The sequence below is a fragment of the Trichoplusia ni genome, chromosome 9 (assembly GCF_003590095.1).
Source record: "Trichoplusia ni isolate ovarian cell line Hi5 chromosome 9, tn1, whole genome shotgun sequence".
Taxonomy (NCBI): domain Eukaryota; kingdom Metazoa; phylum Arthropoda; class Insecta; order Lepidoptera; family Noctuidae; genus Trichoplusia; species Trichoplusia ni.
In genome coordinates this window covers 11,911,047-11,913,378 of record NC_039486.1, presented here as the reverse complement: position 1 = coordinate 11,913,378, position 2,332 = coordinate 11,911,047, and the positions used below count along the sequence as shown (strand labels likewise).

At 31.4% G+C, this 2,332-nt stretch overlaps 1 non-coding gene across 1 annotated transcript; it reads left to right on the top strand.

Moving 5' to 3' along the window:
* The first annotated feature begins 1,272 nt into the window (after positions 1 to 1,272).
* On the top strand, positions 1,273 to 1,356 carry Trnal-uaa. Its single transcript has one exon. It is a non-coding gene; the product is annotated as a tRNA-Leu (tRNA).
* The last annotated feature ends 976 nt before the right edge of the window (positions 1,357 to 2,332 follow it).

The following is a 2,332-nucleotide window of genomic DNA, read 5'->3' as shown; positions in this document are numbered from 1 at the left end:
TTGTACCAATAAATTCTCATAAAAATACTATAATCACGTAAGAAAAAGTCAAATTAAAAAGTGTTGCTATTAAATAATTTAATTAAAGAGTTTAAGTGATATATTCATAAATATCTGATCAGATGCGCTATCTTAATTAAATTGCTAATGTATTCGATTTCAGAGTGTCTACCTCCACGTCTTGGTAATAATGTAATGATTGTTGAAGCGTGGCAGCGCTATAAACGGTGTAGAGCGACATCTCACTTTCAGTCATATGATTTTAAGAGGTAGCAAAGATAGTATTATTTACTGTGTTTGTAATAGTTATCTCGCGAACGTCAAAATTTCTAGTGTTTCTTAAACGCTAGATTGATTAAAGGTTTTGTAAGTAAGTAAGTATTTAAATAAAGCGCGATTATTTGGAAAAATGTTGAAGTCATTTCAGTCAGTCAAAGTATTTGATTTCTACGGTTTAACGATTATCCCGATAGTTCGCAGAAAATTTTTGTTTAGTTTTCATAGAAGCTGGCATTGTCGGTTTTAACTAATTTTAACGGAGATTCAAAGTCAAAGTCAAATTCTTTATTTCAATTAGACCAGTATATGGCACTTTTGAATGTCGAAACCATTTTTATATGAACAATATTAAAAACTAGGGTCAGTCTCCTATTGAAGCTATTCGGTCGGTATTTATTGTTTGAAAATATGAACTGACTTTCTGCTACAGTTTATGACGTTACACCCTCGTGACACTGTACGTCAACATTAGCACAGTATTAGGCAATTCAATATAAAAGAAACCAAATATCATTTGAGCCGTCGTTGTTTACAGTTATTGTACGAAGCAAGGTCAGGAAACATTAGTTATTTTAAGAGCCATTCTTATCAGATGTGAATCACACTTTTTTTCATATTATAATCGTACTATGTTTTGTTTTTGGTTTTGTGCAAATTTTGATAGAAATATGTAGTTTAGAAGCAATATTTTTTTTGCATCTAATTCTTTTTCTGTCAATTTAAAGAAATGAACAATGAAATATGACCTATTGAAAAATCACGGATTTTTGTGGATAACTACAAAAAAAAATCGTGTCCCTTTTATTTTGATAGTACCTAACTTATACCGTGAGAATGATTAATGATTAAATGATGTAAGGGTTTACTCACGCGTATTTATCGATGTTGCCCGCCTGGTTTTAAATGTAACGATTAAGTAATAATTAAGGTTTGTTACGTTTTCTATTTCCGAACAGGTTTCACGTTAAGCTGTATTTGAAAATGAATGCTCATGTCAGGTTGGCCGAGTGGTCTAAGGCGCCAGATTTAAGCTCTGGTTCCCGAGAGGGAGCGTGGGTTCGAACCCCACACCTGACAGTATGATTGGAGCCGCTACCTACTTTTGTAACTTATTGACTATTTAATTTCTTTTTTTTCATAGTTATGCCAAATATTAACAAATCATTTAACAATTTTCAAAAGAAAATGCCATTACGGACTATGCGTTAATGACTCATACGTTTTGCAACCATTAACGCTCAATACTTAATTTGCACTCCACAATATATTATGTATAAACGATAAAAAAAAAGAAATTAAATAGTATACAAAAGACAAATAAATTGAATATCTAAAGTTATTAATAAAAGCATCGTAATTTGCGTAAATCACTCTACATTTTTATTAAAAATTTTGATAATTTGAACGACCCAAATCTCTGCAATAATAATGTCTAACTATTCAACATTGTAAGGCTATAAATGAAAAACCAAACGTGCTATTCTATGTATTAGTCGATCGATCTTATCTTGGCATTGGTTAAAGGTATTTAAAAAACCAGCGAAGAAACAAAATATAATTTTTGCATCATATTTTCACAACGCCATCTAGTTTACACTTAGTTAAACAAGTGCTAGAAAATGTAGACAACTGATAAGTCCATTGAAATGTTACATTGTTTTTTAGAGGATGCAATATTATTTTTCTGATGTTGAGGGTAAAAGCTAAGTCAGTGTAAAGCTAAAACCAAGTTTGGGGTTTGCCACCCTTGAGCCACCGCCGCCAACTTGAAAATAGTAGCAATTTTTTTTTTTGCTATATATCTCTTAAAGAGATAAATAATTTTGTGTCCTCTAAAAAACACCAAGTTAGGCAAATCATTGTCCTGAGTAGGCATCAAACTCTCCAGTATAGCCGGCCAGTACACAAGACGAGTAACCTGAAAAAAAATGCATAAAAATTTAAAAAAAACAAGGTCGTATTAATGTTGTAAATATTGAATACTTATTAGTTAATACGGTAGTAGAAACTGGTGGGGTTCAATCTATGTGCAGCTAATTAAATAATAAAAACG